The 15694-nt window shown below is 50.5% G+C and overlaps 1 protein-coding gene across 4 annotated transcripts in view; it reads left to right on the forward strand.

The window, feature by feature from the left end:
• Positions 1 to 14234: 14234 nt before the first annotated feature.
• RRBP1 (ribosome binding protein 1) overlaps positions 14235 to 15694 on the forward strand; it is a 64524-nt gene continuing 63064 nt past the window's right edge. The window contains exon 1 of one of the 4 annotated variants that reach the window (XM_084776145.1): positions 14235 to 14634. The gene's annotated coding sequence lies outside the window, so the exon portion shown is untranslated. The remainder of the gene's footprint in view (positions 14635 to 15694) is intronic. The other 3 variants (XM_084776144.1, XM_084776142.1, XM_084776143.1) reach the window with 3 other exon arrangements.

Here is a 15694-nt window from a genome sequence, read left to right on the forward strand (position 1 = left end):
AAATAAGAGAAAACAATTCCAAGATAGTGCAGAGCCACTAGGTCTGGTGGTACAGGCGGCTCACTGCATAACCTCCACGCATGGGTACAAATGGGCCCCCTTATAATGTGAGTGGTGCTCTCCAGTGTTAACAGCTCTTGGCCTGCCTCCCTGTCCCACTAGCTTTGTAATCTTGAAGGAATGCGCGTGCTCTCTCTCTCTCTCATGCCTATTTCCTTATCTATGTGGTAGGCTTGTTGGGATTACTAAGTTGAGATGGTGTGTGTTCAAAACCCTTCATAAAGTATTAAACAAACTACAGTAGTAGACAAGTTATTCATATGCTGTATTTAGAGCCAGACTTCCTTTATTTTTTTTATGTTTTATTTTTATTTATGTGTATGTGTCTCTGTGCATATGCCAGCATGTGTGAGGATGCCTTTGGGGTCTAGAACAGGATGTCATATCTATGGAGCTGATGTTACAGGTTGTTGTGAGCCTTCTGGCTTGGGTGCTGGGAACCAAATTTGGATCTTCTAGAAGAGCAGAGAGCGCTCTTAACTGCTGAGCTGTCTCTCCAGCACCACCACCCCACCCCCAGACTTTCTTTGTCTCTCTTTTACTTACTTCTTTATCAGTTTTCACCCTGTTCCCTGAAATTGTTAAGTATCTCCAAGCCTTTGGGTCTTTGCACAAACTGTGCCCTGCCTTTTGCTCGGCTTCCTTCCTTCAGATGACTTGGGTTTCATCTCTCACAGTACCGGAGGCTTAACCCTAAATCAGCCTCTTTCCCTACTGCCCCTTTCTGTCACTTTAATCTGCTTTACTGCTAGAGAGTTCTGGCATATCTGGGGGGAATACTTCTCAGTCCTGCCATACCAGAGATACTCTGTCCTCCCGTGTGTACGTGCGTGTGTGCGTGCGTGCGTGCGTGCGTGTGTGTGTTACACCCAGGGATGATCTCTGCATCACTACTCTGGTGCTTCAGGCTGTTGTTGAGTAAAGGAGTGTCATCTGAATACATGCAGTACGGTATTGAGCCCAGAACCCCACCTCCTGAATCTACTCTGCATCTAACGGTCAGAGAGCACATGCAGTATAGATTTGCTGGCCAAAGAGGTGGTTCCTAAGTGTGAAGTTCATCCTGCTGCTCAGACTTGTAAATTACTTGCTTCTGAACATTTTCATTGGAAAGCTTTGTGCCTCCCTCAGTTAAGGACAGTTAAAGAGGCGCCTGCAGGCCAGAGTGGCTACTGTCAGAGAAGACCACTCCTGCTCCTTCAGCAGAGGGCTCCTGTCTGTCAAGCTCTCTGCTTCAGCCTTAGCCCGGAAGCACAGCAGATGTTCAAACATCGCACACCGCGCCTGGCACGGTGGTGCACGCTGCCGTCCCAGCGCTCAGGTGTACAGTGCAGGGAGACAGAAAGTCTGAGGCCTGCTCGGGCTACATGGTGAGCCGCTGCCTCAACAGACACATGCACTGAACGAAGAAGCAAATTATTTACTGCGTTGGGCTATACACTGTATGTATTCTGTTCCATTTTCCAACTGTCCCCAAATGAGGAGTCACTGTCAGGCAGATACAGCTTGTTTCCACCCAGGAGCTGAAGGAATGTGCCCAAGATGTGCCCGCTGGCCTCAGGTCTGAATGTTTGCCACGCCAGCCAGGCTCCACACTGGCCAATGAGCAGTGAGGACTGAGGAATAAGGAGGGCATTGTCCTGCCTGCAGGCATGGCTGTGCTCTGGGGCGAGCTGGGGGAAGTCCCTCCCAAGTGGATACCTCTGCCAGCCAGGTATGGAGCTAGAGAGCTCTGCCCTACCTGCACCCTCAGAGCCACCAGACTGAGGATGCTGGAAGGCACTGGTGTGGCACAGGTCTTACCAAAACCACAGTGGAGTTTCTATAACACACCGAAGATGGACCTCCTCCATTTTCATGTCTGAAGGAAAGCAAGCAAGCGCTTCTCAGGGAGCTGCTATTTGCTTTGCTGAAGGAGCGCCAGGAAGACCAGGTTTGTGGGTGGGTCATTCTGGAAAATGCCAGCTCACTGCCACGTGTGCTGCTCACCAGTGACAGCCACCACCACCGTCTTAAGTGACTTGGGCAGAACAGGAAGGCACCCTTTTCTTCCAGTGACCATCCAGCATATTTCCAGAACATTCTTTGTCCCTGCTGTTCCCTCCTCTGCTGAATGCCCAGGTTTCTGGAGGAGCTGCCCCCAGACCCCTGCTTTTCCAACTGGAAGACACTTTCGGTCAGTTCCCCAGGCCTGGCATGATGCAACCAGGTCTGTTATTGGAAACTTTACACAGTAGCTAGTCTTTTAAAACATTTTGTATTTAAACAACAAATCTTCATTAAAAAAAAAATGTAGAAGGAAAAGTTTAAAGCATCACACCAGACTGGAGCTTCATGGTTTTTTGTTTGTTTGTTTGTTTGTTTGTTTGTTTTGTTTTTCGAGACAGGGTTTCTCTATGTATCCTAGGCTGTCCTGGACTCACTTTTGTAGACCAGGCTGGCCTCGAACTCACAGCGATCCGCCTGCCTCTGCCTCCCGAGTGCTGGGATTAAAGGCATGCGCCACCACGCCCGGCCCTAAGACTTTATTTTTTTTTAATATTTTATTTAATTTTAATTAATGTGCACTGGTATGAGGGTGTCAGATCTTGGAGTTACAGACAGTTGTAAGCTGTCATGTGGGTGCTGGGAATCGAACCTGGTCCTTTAGGAAGAGCAGGCAGTGCTCGTAACCTCTGAGCCACCTCTCCAGCCCCACTTCATGTATTTCTATTTTGGTATTTTTCTTTGTGTGAATGTGCTTGTGTATATATGTGTGTATGTGTAGTTATATGTGTGTGCCTTTTCACTTATGTGCAAGTGTACATATATGTATATGTGAAGGCCAGAAGTTAGCATCAGGTAATTTTTTTTTCAGGAGCCATCATTTTCTGACACTGGTTCTCCCAATGGGCTTGCCAATTAATCGAGGTTGCATAGCCAGCAAGCCCCAGAGACCCTCCTGTCTCTACCTTTCCCAGTATTTGAACTATAAGCATGAGCTTCCATGCCCAGTTCTTTTACTTGGGTGCTGGGAATCGAACTCATGACCTTACACTTGCCGGGGAAGCACTTTACTCACCGAGCCATCTCTTCATACCCCTTTTGTACTTTTCTTGGTAGGTTCTCCTGTACCATCTGAATTCACTCATATTATTTCTGTGCTATACAAAATGGCTTTATATTCCTATAAGCCCAATATTGTGCAGGATGGACACAGGAGGGTCCCTGAGGCCATCAGCTTAGCTCCAGGCTTAGTGAGAGATCCTGCCTCAAGGGAATAAAGCGGAGAAAGATAAACAGGATGCCTGACATCCTCCTCTAGCCGCCCCCCCACGTGTCTATGTGTAGAATCACATCAATACTAACACATGTGCAAAGATTAAAGAAAAGCGCACCCGACCCAAGTTGCAGTAAATTAGCACTTTGACAATAGTTACATGTTTGAAAGGACTTCCTGGGTGTACTTTGGAGAATCCAGAGATCACATGGGTGTTTGCGATGGTCAGTAGTCACTGTTGACTATATCCAGAGTTACCTTTGAAGCACAGTTGTGTGTGTGTCTGTGAGTGTGTTTCACACACGATAACTGAAAGGAAAAACCCACCCAGAACGTGGGTGGCTCTGTCCCACGGGCTGGCAGCTCAGGTGGAAAACAAAAGGCGAGAGTAAGTTGAATGCCAGCGCTCTCCCGGGGTTTCCATCCACAGCTGAGATGTGAGCAAACGGCCTCAAGCTCTACAGCCACATCCTGGGTCGCATGCTGTTACCATGCTTTCCGAGCCTCGGTCCTCAGCCTTCTCAGTACTAGCGTCACAGGCACGCACCACAGTTGCATTTAACATCATCCTGGAAAGAATGGCCAAAGTGCCCCAAGCTCAGTGTCTGCCTTCTCTCACCCTTGGAGATAATTTGGCAAACAAACAAACAAACAAACAAAACATTTGAAGGGTATTGTGTAATAAGCCACGGAAACTTCCATCTGAGTGAGTCCAGCATCTTCTCCCCTTCACTCATCACATCCACAGATGACCCCCCCCATACCTCCATCCCCCCCCCCAGCTCCATGAGGATCAGCAGACCCATAAGGAAACAACACAAGAAGGAGGAACACGCTCTGCCCCTCCACAATCCTGTTGCAATTGAAATAGGTTGTGGGGAGGGCTCTGCTGCGCTGGGACCGTGCTGAGGTGTCAGCTGGTGGTAGGGACCTAACAGGCTGAGACACAGATGGAGCTCTGCTCCCCTCCTGGGTCCTTTTGGAATTTATTTTCCTTTTTTTTTTTTTTTTTTTCTTTTTTGCTTCTGGCTTAAGGATCTTCTTCAAAAACTCTTACGAATGATTAAAAAAAAAAAGCTGATTAACAGAGTTAGAGGAGAGCCACACAGTGATGAAGTGGGGAAGTGGGGCGGAGGAGCTGCTTTTTTTTTTTTTTTTAAGTCTGGAAGGATGAACCTGGAAGAGGAGATGGAATAATAAGGTTTAAGTGCCAGGCACTTATTAATCAACTACTACCCACATCGGGATCCCTTTAGCAGAGGCCCAGCATCGAGCAGGGGGCCTCAGCGCTGCCATAAAGCCACAAAGAACAAGACTGGAAGAAATGAGCACGCAGCCGGGAGAGAGTGGTTTAAGATAGACATTAGAAAGGACTTCCTGGAGCTAAAAGTGGCTTATTGCAGGACTAAAATCACAGGGAATTCAGGAGGAAAAAAAGAACAAATCCAGCCTTTTAAGTATTATTGTTGTTGAAGTGTGTGTGGCTTCCAGGACACAGTCTCCTCGTGAACCAGCCTTTAAGGGGATCTGGGGCAAGGGAAAAACATTCTGCAGTGCTGTGGAAGGGAACAGTTCCATTGGCTTTTTTGTTGGTTTGTTTGCTTTTCTAGACAGAGTTTCTCTGTGTAGCCTTGGCTGTCCGGCACTTGCTTTGTCGACCAGGCTGGCCTCGAACTCACAGAGATCCGCCTGCCTCTGCCTCCCAGAATGCTGGAATTAAAGGCGTGCACCGCTATGCCCAGCTTTCCAAGGGCTTCTTAAGGACAGAGCATTGCCCAACTCAAATAAATGTTTTACCTCCATGATGCGAAGGTGTTTGTAAAACTTAGCTCCAGTTGCCCAATAAATGACCAAAGGCAGGGCTTGGAAAAATGAGAAGATGGGAATGGCCTTGTCAGGGTGGGGCTGTCTGAGGCCCCAGGTGGACCACAGGTGGAAGGATGTGCTGGCGGGCAGGGGTAGGTCTAGGAAAGCCAGGCAAGAAACTAGCCATTGGTGAGGACCGTTTTAAGCTCCCGCAGGCGAGGGTGAACAGGCTGCAAGCGGAGGCTTCAGGGGTCAAGTTTGTGGAAGGGCAGACTGGAGAGGCAGACAAACGGGGGTGGAGGCCAGCTCTGGCTGTCACCGTTCCTGCACACACCTCATCCTGTGAGCTAACAGTGGGTGGTATCCCACAGCCGAAACTTAGTCTATGCCATAAAACCAATTGCCTGGTGCCACCCGCCCACTAATACTGAGCATGTTGAGGACAGAGGGCCTGTTTGTCTCACTCTCTGTTGAAGTCTTAGCAACTGTAGAGGTTAGTGTGTGTCCTAGGGTTCCCGGCACGACTTTTCAGTGAGCGGATAACTAACTGAGCTGTGAGGGGTGCAGTTCTGGACTGCAGCCCTTTACCTCCAGCAATCCTTTTGCTTTTATTTATGTATTTTATGGTGCAGGTGATAGGCTCAGGACACGTGTCCATGCTAAGCAAGCATTTTTGCCACTGAGCCAAATCCTTTTTTTTTTTTTCTCCTGGTAATATTAAAGAAGAGGTAAGATGTCTGCCTAGCTAGGCTGCTTAAGGATGCTGTCTTCTCAGGGACAGAACACAGAAGACCCGTTGTATCTTTCAAATCAATGGCCATTCGATTTTGTCCATGATGTGTGGTGTCTAGCCAAGCAGGGCTGAGATCAGGACCACTGTTTCTCCGGATTGGTGCTTCCCCATATCTGGGAATGCTGGGTATGATTCCGCAGATCTTAGGACATCGTGGCTAAACAGCATAACTGGACAGGGTCTTTGACAAACAAGACTGCTTTTTTTATTTTTTATTTTTTATTTTTTTTTTAGACAGCATCTTCTTTCGCACCCCAGGCTGGGCTGGAAGTGGGATTCCCCCACGTCACCCTTCCTACATTCTGGGATTTCGGGTGTGTGCCGCCATACCCAGCTTCAACCGAAACACCTTGGACAGCTTACCTCCCTCCCATTAGGATCCAAGGAGTGGTCTGGAGCTGAACAGAGATGGTAGAGACCAGAAAGGTGCGTCAGCTCCTAAAGGGGCTCTGGTACCTGACCACTTCTCCATTGGCGGATCCGGGGAGGAGGTGGGGAGGTGTGCCCTGGAAACCTGCTGGGTTTGGCATTGGTCATCAGAGCTCACTCTGCCATTTGTAGGTGGGAAGGCTCAGACAAGTCACCGTGCTTCCCTGAAACTGAGCTTCTTGCCCCTAACCTGAAGATAACAGTCAGGACACATCCCTGTCATGACTGATGACAGATCATCCGCAAAGCATGGCAGAAACCACCGAGCGCCATATTGCTGTGCTTTATCTATTATTTCAATTTCTTCCCTGTTTACTTTGGGAACTTAAAGCCAGCCTTTGGACCAAGTTTCACCATTTGCCAGAACCCTCTTAGCTCGCTCCAAACCCTACCAAACACAACAAACCAAATATTCCCACCTAAGTTACCTTTCAACGCCACTGTCAACTATACATGTTGGTAAGTTGGTTCAACTTACTACTTCTGTATTTTTGTCTTATCTTTTTATGCTCTATCCTAGAGACTTTTGCCTTCTCTGTGTAGCATTACTCTGGTTTTGAGTAGCACAGCTGTAGAATTTAAATGATCTAAGAGATCACACAAGTTTTCTGCTCTAGATCTTCCAAGAGTACAGGAGGCATATGCTGACTGGGGAATTAGAAGGGTGCTTGGTAGGTTTTTAAGCTTTTAAATTCTAAATTTAGGTATAAAAGGGCCCTGCATTCATTCATTCATTTGTTAATCCATTCAGGAACTGCTGGTGAGTTATGAAGTAGATTCTGTTAGTGCCCTGCCCACATCCCCTCTGCCATTCCTGCGCCTGGGATTACAAACACAGGCTACCTCCTTCCAAGCGCTTTCTCTCATATGTGGGACCAGTGAGTTAATGCTTGCTTGCTGGCATAGTTTTGAACCAGGGATGGACTGACCCTGGAGAATAAGGACTCCCCTCCTGGGTTGGTGAGATGGCTCAGCTTGGTGCCAAGCCTGAGGACTTGCAATCAGTCCCAGGACCCACATGGTGGAAGAGAATAACTGAACTCCCCAGATTGTCCCTTGACTTCCACATGTATGCACATGCATGTGTGTGCGCACACACTAAACACGTTTACTTTAAATTTTATTTATTTATTTATTTATTTATTTATTTATTTATTTTAATTTTTTTGAGACAGGGTTTCTCTGTGTAGCCTTGGCTGTCCTGGACTCTCTTTGTAAACCAGGCTGGCCTCAAACTCACAGAGATCCGCCTGCCTCTGCCTCCCGAATGCTGTGATTACAGGCCTGCCTCACTGTGCCTAGCTTTCAGTTTATTTTTAAAACTTCACTCCTTACTGCTGGGCGTACACTTTTCATCCCAGCACTTGGGAAGCAGAGACTGGTGGATCTCTGTGAGTTCAAGGCCAGCCCGGTCTACAGAGTGAATTCTAGGGCAGTCAAGGCTATACAGACAAACCCTGTCTTGAATCCCACACCTGAAATCCCTTCACTCCTTGCTCTCAGTTTGCCTGCTCGGGAGGCACATCCCACACTATCTCCAGTGGGAGTCTGCTTCAGTGGACCACAGCACGAGTTTCTCTGATGCTGCACTCCGCCCTGGCTTTCCCCTCTCAGCTCAGGTCCCTGCTCCTCCACTGCGTCTTCTCATCATCCTCTTCCAGATAAACCTCTCACATTTACATCTTTCTTTCAGGTCTTTTTCTGAGGAAACCTGACCTGTGGCAGTTTCTTAGCAGAATCAAGGCATTGTCTGGGTCTGTGCAATGATGCATTGCCTATAGACACACTAACTTCAGTAGGCCTGGAAATGTCAGCCCACACATGCACGCTGTTCCACCCCACCCCACCCCACCCCCATTTTCTAGATAAAGGTTTTGAGATATGGCTTTAATCCATAGCCCATGATATCCTGGTATTCAGCATATATTCCAGGCTGGCTTTAAATTACAGCAATCTTCCTGCCTCGGTCTTCCAACTACTGTAATGCCAAGCATACTATCATGCTTATCTTCATTATTTTATTTTTCTTTAGTAAGAAATTTGGGCCAGTCATGGTGACACAAGCCTTTAATTCCAGCACTCGGGAGGCAGAGGCAGGAGGATCGCTGTGAGTTCAAGGCCAGCCTGGTCTACAAGATGAGTCTAGGACAGTCAAGGCTACACAGAGAAACCCTGTCTCAAAAAACCAAAAATAAATAAATAAATAAATAAATAAATAAATAAATAAATAAAAAAGAAAGAAAGAAAGAAAGAAAGAAAGAAATTGGGTTGGGAAGTTGAGGTAAAGTCTCAGTATGTCACCCAGGATGGCTATAAATGCATCCTGCTCCTACCTAAGACTCCTGATGCTGATATTGTAGGTGTATGCTGCCACACTTGAGTTGGTATTTCATTGTTTATAATATTTTAAAATCCTTCCCTATTCATTAAACACACCCACCCACCCACCCACATCACACACATTCACCCATACACACACACACACACACACACACACACACACTCACACTCACTCACACACACACCTACACCTTGTAAACACAGGCGTACCACCCCATCCTACCCCTTACCTACCCCTTTCACGCTCTCATGTTACTTCCTGGTTAAATTGTGTCGGCAGGGGCCATGTCTCAACCCAGTGGGTCCCCAACCTAGCTGGGTCTCAGTTGTGATCATTTTGAGGTAATGATTATAAATGTCATGATCACAAACCCTTTCTTGAGTTGCCACCAGCAGAAGGTTAGCTGTAACCGCCTCCGCTCTTGGCGGAGGCGCGGGGCACCTCCAACGTGCAGTCTTTATGTGTAAGGGCTCTGCAGCCAGTCAGTGCTCCTCTGACTAGCCTTGGGACAGTGGGCCGGTCACTCACCCTCTCAGAGCCTCAGTGCCCTCATCTTTAAAGTGGAGATAGTTCTAGAACCTTCCTTACAGGCCCTCAGAGGTTAGATAAGTTTACACCTTTGTAGGGTGTTTAAGACATTGCGTGGTTCATGGTAACCCCTAAAGATCCTGTACATTTTTTCCTGCCTTTTCTTCAATTTTAAAAAAGATGTATTTATTTTCTGCGCATGAGTGTTTTCCGTGGTGTGTTTGTGTGTGCACCACGTGCATGCCTGGCGCCTGCAGAGGTCAGGGAGGGTGCTGCGTCCCCCAAGAGCAGAATTACAGATGGTTGTGAGTCACCTGTGGGTGACAGGACCCTGATCCTTGACCTCCGAAACATCTCTCCAGACCTGTGTCTTTTTTAAAAATGAGATTTTATTTCATTTGCCACCCTTCTACAGTTGTTGACAAAGCAAAACCACCTTTAAAACTGTGATATATCTTTATCTTTCTGCCTACTCTTTTAAAATAATACCCACAATTTAGTAATTGAAATCAAAACATTGTCATGAATTAATAGACCGTGCTTGGTAATTAATCTTACTCATTTATTTTTTTCTAATAAGAATGGTTCATTTGCTTTAAATATGCAACTAAAACCTAGTATGTCCCTTTTCTGGAGTCTGGTTGACATGTATATTTGCTTACAAACCAAGTTTTAACCTTTTGAAGAGTGTAGCATTTGGCAAATATTGCTACAGATGTGTAACCATTGCCCTATCAAGATATGGAACTCCTGCTCTCCTCTAATCAATGCTGGAGACAGCCTCTTCCTCCGTTTTCTCTCCCTTGTCTGTCTTGCCAGGTTTCTGGCCTGGGCATCCCAGTCTCTCAGCACCTAGCCTCTGACCATGCTGTTCGTTGCCAGGTGTATACTTTCTGGCCTGAGTGTCCCAGTCTCTCAGCACCTAGCCTCTGACCATGCTGTTCGTGGCCAGGTGTATACTTTCTGCCCTGGGTACCCTTCACCTTTCCTTCAAGCTTCTTGTCATCCCTTCTCTCTGCCTGGGCTAACTCCCTGCCTGGACTTCCTAGACCACCCCAGGCCTCCCTGGTTCACTCTGTGTTGCAGTCTCCTATCCACACCTGAATTCTACATCGCGGACTACACCGTCTGTGGATGGCAGGGACCTGTTTTCCTAGGCTTCAGCCTGGAGCCTGCCACTAAGCAGATGGCGTGCTGAGGCTGGGCAGTGACATGAGATCTTCCTCATGAGGGTGCGGGGTGGGGTGGGGGGATGTGTGATTTAGCTGATGGGGTAAGGGGGGGTGTCTTGGAGGTACTCAGCTTCAGAATGCCTCACTCCCTCAATGGTATCTTCTATTCATTTACTCTGAGGTAACTGTTTCTCCAGTTACTCCTTGGGAGAGTTAAAGAGGCCAAGCCTGGCAAAGAGGAGCTGGGGACGGGAGTCGGCATAGCACAGCTAGAGGGTGACTGAGGATGGAGGTGCAGGGGCAGAGGAAAAGCAGAGCTTACACCATGCCACACTATTCCATCCTGAGGTGAGTGCTGCGAGAGATTGGACCAAATATTGAAATAGGGGAAGGAGAAGGATAGGGAGCCCTTTCTGTAAACACTCCTCACTCCTGGGGACTCCGTGATCCTATTGCCCAATGGATAATGTTTGCCAGCCCCTCCTGTCCAGGCGTTGTGCCAGGTGCAGGTTCCCACTGTCCAGGTGTTGTGCCAGGCGCAGGTTCCCATGCAGAAGGTATAATAGCTGCTCCTGCCACATCCCCTGGCACTCACAAGTCTGCTAAGGGCTTCTTGGTGCTATGCTTTCCCAACTGATGGAGGTGTGGGGTGAGTTAAGTTCTCTCCCAGAACTTTCTAGCCAACAAGTACTAAGAACAGATAAAGAATAATGACACCGGGGCCTGGAGAGATGGCTCAGGGGTTAAGAGCACTGGCTGCTCTTCCGGGGGTCCTGAGTTCAATTCCCAGCAACCACATGGTGGCTCCCAACCCTCTGTAATACAATCTGAATCCCTCTTCTGGCCTGCAGGCTTATATGCAGGCAGAACACTGTATATGTAATAAATAAGTACATATTTAAAAAAGAAAAAAGAATAACGACATGCTCATCTCTCTTGAGGAGAAGCTCTGGAGTGTGTTCTATAGGGCTTTTCGGCATGCCCTGTGACACCAGCCCTCGCTGTTCCCACCCCACAGCAGCTGCTTGCTTGAGACCATGTCCTCTCTGTTGGTTCGTTCCCAGTTCTCCATCAATGTCTCCCGATTCAGCCCTTCAGCCCATAGTTCCAAGTCCACAGGTTTAACCAACGGGGGATCACCAACACTTAGAAAGCACTTACCTGTATTGAGCATGCGCACACTTTTCTCCCTCGTCATGACTCTCTATACAACATCACAACTATTTAAACAGCATTGCACTGCATCGCAGGCAACGCACACCATCTAGAGAGGATTTTAAAGCCTGTGGGAAGGTGTGCGGAGGCTGTATGCAGATCACTGTACACAAGACTCGCGCAGCCCCAGACGGTGCAACCCGGTAAAGGGGGTCCTGGAACTAATCTCTGTCCGTTATCGAGGTTATTGAAGGACGGTGACACCTGAATCAATGCCCCCTGCCAGGATCTGCTTCTGGGAAAAATTAGAGACAAACAGTGACCAAGATGAAGAACAACCCTGCCGTGGAGAAGTCTTTGGGCCTTTGGTGGACTTCTACATCACTTTAGGCTGCACGCTCAGCCTGTAGTTTTCCCCGGGGCGCTAACGAACACCAGTGAATGAATGAATGAATGAATGAATGAATGAAAGCTCTTACTAAGCCCCAGGAGAGAGACTGGCGGTCTTAAAGTCCACCTATGCTCAGGGAGGCAAACGCCCCATGGTCCAGCCAGACTAGCAACTGCTGAGATCCTTGAATTTTCCTTTGAGTGAGTCTCAGCTCTGGCAAACAACTGAGCGTGGAAAGGTAATCCGTGTTAATTCCCACCGACTTGTCATTAATTTGCATAGAAACCGCTGAGATTCAACCTAGAAGTGGACGGGTTTAGTTTCAACCCAAGCCCTCTGCATTTTCTCCCTGAGGCTTTACCTTCTACAGACAGCTTGTACCACAGCAGCAGCAACCCGGGGTGCTCATGGAGGGACTGGGGCAGGCGCCCTGCAGCCACGAAGCCTGGGGCAGCCGTAGCCCTTTGGGGCCTCTTAGAAAACTACACTTGAGAGGCTGGGAAGATGACCCAGTGGGTAAAGTGCTTGCTGTGAAAGCATCAAGGCCCCGAGTTCAATTCCCAGCACGAATGTGAAAAATCCAGTGCCACCTGTAATCCCAGCACCGGATGGGACAAACAGATCCCTAGGGTTTACCTGTCAGCCAGTCCAGCCAACGCAGTGAGCTTCAGGGTCATAGACAAACCCCGTCTCAGGACAATAGAGGAAGATGCCAGAAAACAGAGAGTGGTGGTGGTGGTGGTAGTGGTGGTGGTGGTGCCTTCATTTCAAAGAGGTTGGCCTTGACTCATCGTCAAACAGATAATTTTAAGAGATACTGTTAGAATGGTTATAACCCAAACTTAAACTGGCATAGTGGTTCATACCTTTCTTTAATCTCAGTACTCAAGAAGCAGAGGCAGGAGGATCACTGTGAGTTTGAGGCCAGCCTATTGTACATAGCCAGTTATACGACAGCCACATAGTGAGACTCTGACTCAAATCAACAACAACAACAACAACAAAAATAGCACATAAAGTTAAAATGATTTCAATTGAATTAAAAAAATTATTTATTATTATATATACAATGTTCTGCCTGCATATGTACCTGCAGGCCAGAAGAGGGCATCAGATTACATATAGATGGTTGTGAGCCACCATGTAGTTGCTGGGAATTGAACTTGGGACCTTTGGAGGAAGAGACAGCGAGTGCTCTTAACCGCTGAGCCCTCTCTCCAGTCTGAATTTGGTTTTAAAGAGAGGGTTTGGGGCTGATGAGACGGCTCAGGGTCAAAGCGCTTTCTATGCAGCCTGACTAGCTGAGGTTTGATCTTTGGAATTTACGGTGGAAGCAGAGAACCAACCAGAGAGTTGGTACATGGCGGCTTAAGTCTCCCTCCTACAAACAGGTGGGTTAAACTTTTTTAAAAAAATTTTGTGTTGAGAGAGAGAGAGAGACAGAGAGAGACAGAGAGTGAGTGAGTGTGTTGGCTAATATTTAGAGTGCCATGGATCAATTTCCTAGATTGGTCCCCATCACCTGGAATCAAATGTCACAGGATGGATGTAACTCTGCTGTGTGATTTGTACAAGGACTATTTAGGGAATAGCCTTCCCTAATAAAATTTCTACCTCAGTCTCTTCTGTTCTTTCCGAGTCTTCCGCCTCAATTCTTTCATTTATTCTGGAAAATTCCATCTAGAGCAGAATGCAGTGCCTTTACAGATAGACAAGGCCCAACGCTCCATCCTCTCTGCTATGACCTTTGAGCAATTGTCTTTTTTTTTTCTTTTTTCTTTTTTTTTTGAAACAGGGTTTCTCTGTGTAGCCTTGGCTGTCCTAGACTCGCTTTGAAGACCAGGCCGGCCTTGAACTCACAGCAATCCACCTGCCTCTGCCTCCCGAGTGCTGGGATTAAAGGCGTGTGCCACCACGCCCGGCTAGACCTAGGGGCTTTGTGTGAAGTTATTCGGGTTTAAATAAGGCATTTTCCCTGTTGTTCATGGGTTGTGCAATCCTCTTCAGGATGACATCCATTGCCACCTCAGCTCGGCAGTATGGGGGAAGAGCAGCCCGTGGCTACAGGGATTCGAACCGCAATCCATCCGCCTAGGAGGAGCTGAGACAGAAAAAGCGCTGGCGTGGAGAGCGGCGTCCCGGAGTGGGCGGGGCCGGCAGGCCACCTCCCTGGGTGGGCGGGGCGTTAGAGACCCGCCCCCGCGCAGAGCTGAGAGCTGCGCTGCGCGGCTCCGCCCCTCTTCGGCCCCGCCCCCCACGGCTCCCCGCAGCTCCTCCCCTCTCTCATTGGCTGAGACGTAGACCCTCCTTCTTGCCCAATCGTCGCAGCCGCGGCGCGGCCGTCCGAGACCTGATTGGCCAGACGACGGCAGAGTGGCGGCTAGTGGACCAATGGGGAGAGGCGGCTCGATGAATGGCTGGTCCGGGTGGGGAAGGCAGGAGGCGGCGATACCCGGCGGAGGGGGCCGTTCGCCAGCTCCGAGGCAGAAAGTGCCACGACTCCACACGCGCGCACGCAGCCAGCGAGCGGCCGGAGCGGACGGCGGACGGGGCGGACGGCGCCGGGGTCGCGGTGTGTGCAGCTGCTCAGGGGCGGCTTCTCGGTGAAGGCTCGGCCGGCTCCTCTCTCGCAGTTCCGCGGCGGCGGCGGCGGCGGCTGCTCTTGCCCTCCCGCTCTCCCTCTCGCGTCTCCCGCTGCAGGTAAGAAAACTTGGTCGGGCCCTGCAGAGGCGGCGGTGGTGGAGGCGCGCGGGCTGGGCCGTCGGGGCGCCGGGCCGGTCGCGCCGCGCCGCGCCGCGAGTGACACGTCTCCTCGGCGGCCCCTCCCCCGGCGCCGCCGGCCCGCCCGCCTGGCAGTGGCCGCGGCCCCTCGGGTGGGACGGAGCTGCGTGTGCCAGGCCGAGCCCGTGCAGGGGCGTCGGCCGAGCGCGCCCCTCGGGCTGGACCCCCTGGCCGGCCGGCCAGAAGCTGCGGCGGCCCCGCGGCGCGACGTGGCGACCCCTCCCTCTCGGCCCGGCCGTCGGGCCGGCCCGCGCGCTCCGAAGTTGGGCTAAGAAAGTTGGCGGCGGGGCGGGGCGGCGCACAGCTGGCGGAGGAAGGGGTTAAGTTTCGGGAAGCCACCGGATGACGTTGCCGGGCCGGAGTCCGGGCCGGAGGGGGGTTGGAGGGGGGGGCGGAAGGCGGTGGGCCGGCCTGGGACGAGGGCTGAGACTGGATTGGCGACGCGGGGCCCAGAGCCCCAGGCTGCGAGCCTTGGCCACCGGACACGTCGGCGGCCCCGACGGGGCGGGCGGGAGCCACGGGGCTCGCCTCCGGTGCCGTCCCGGACTGGCCGTAGCAACTTCCCGGAGTACAGGCTGAGTCTCCCTGCTCCCCCTGGCGGCGGGGCCGCAGCACCGTTTCCCGGCGGGGCCGCGAGGAACCGGCACGAGGGTGCCTGACCTGGCCGGGGTTGGGGCCATCCGGAGTCCTGCCTGGCCTCTGTCCCTCCCGCTGCCACGATGAATGGACCGGTGGTGCCAGGCCCGGGCGGAAGCTAGCACCTCCGGCCCGGCGGGCCAAGCGCGCTGGCACTGGGCCCGCCGTCTGTCCCGGCCCGTCAGGCTCCCCGGCTGTGCCGGGGCTGGGAGGCCGACCAGCCCACGCTTCCAGGGGCTCCTTCACGTCTTGTAAGCCACCAGCCAGCCGTAGTTCTGGTAGTGTCAGTCTCCGTGGACGGTTACTAAACCAAGTGGTTTCGCCCAAAGGTTTCCCGTTTCCC

Source organism: Acomys minous, assembly GCF_964271855.1.
Source record: "Acomys minous genome assembly, chromosome: 3".
Lineage (NCBI taxonomy): Eukaryota > Metazoa > Chordata > Mammalia > Rodentia > Muridae > Acomys > Acomys minous.